Raw genomic sequence first — 1,072 nt, 5'->3', positions numbered from 1 at the left:
TGTAAATATCACACTATCATAGTTATTATAGCTTTAGATGTCTGTCTATGTGTGCTTAAACTTTTTTCATGTTCTTCAAGATTATCTTGGCTATTCTTGACCCATTGCATTTGCAATATGTATTTTTTCATACATTTGCAATATATTTTAGAATGAGTTTGTTAACCTCCCCCCAAAATACTTGCTGGGGGCCGAGCCCGTGGTGCACTCAGGAGAGTGCAGTGCTTGGGAGTGCAGCAGCCCTCCCGCCACGGGTTCCAATCCTATATAGGGATGGCCGTGCACTGTGCACTCACTGGCTGAGCGCGGTGCGGCCAGTCTNTTTTTTTTTTTTTTGTGATCGGTAAGGGGATCGCAACTCTTGGCTTGGTGTCGTCCGCACCGCGCTGGCTGAGCGCACCGGCCATCCCTATATAGGATCCGAACACATGGTGGGAGTGCCGCTGTGCTCCCAGCACTGCACTCTCCCGAGTGAGCCACGGGGTCGGCCCTAATGGGTCAATATTTTGCTTTATAGTTAGGGCTTTTTGAATATTTTCTTACATGCTGTCTTCTAAAAGAATGCTACTCTAGGGCTGGCCAGTTAGCTCAGTTGGTTAGAACGAGGTGTTGATAACACCAAGATCAAAGATTCAGATCCCCAACCAGACAGCCACAAAAAAAATTAAAATAAAAAAATTAAAAAAGAATGCTACTGAAAGTGTGGTCCATGGAATGGTGCCAGTCTGCAAAATGTTTGTTACATTTTCATGATGAGATACAGATATTGAGAGTAAGCGGTAAAATCCTTTTATAGCAATTTGATATTGTCATGTCAACCAATCCACATATTATTTAATTTTACTAAAGCATTGGTCTGTGATGAACTAGTCATTAAAAAATATATATGATCCACCATAGATAGTTTGAGAAACACTATTATTATACCTTCTTTTTAAAAAAAAAAAAATTCTAACTTCTCATTTAGATCTATAATCCATGTAAACTTAATTTTTGTGTCCAGTGTAGGTAGGGGTCAAAATTCTTTTTTTTCCACCTATCATTTTGCAGTATAGTCTCTGCCATAAGCCAA

This window comes from Galeopterus variegatus, unplaced genomic scaffold (assembly GCF_000696425.1).
Source record: "Galeopterus variegatus unplaced genomic scaffold, G_variegatus-3.0.2 Scaffold12521, whole genome shotgun sequence".
In the NCBI taxonomy this organism is placed as follows: Eukaryota; Metazoa; Chordata; class Mammalia; order Dermoptera; family Cynocephalidae; genus Galeopterus; species Galeopterus variegatus.
This window is presented reverse-complemented; position numbering follows the sequence as displayed.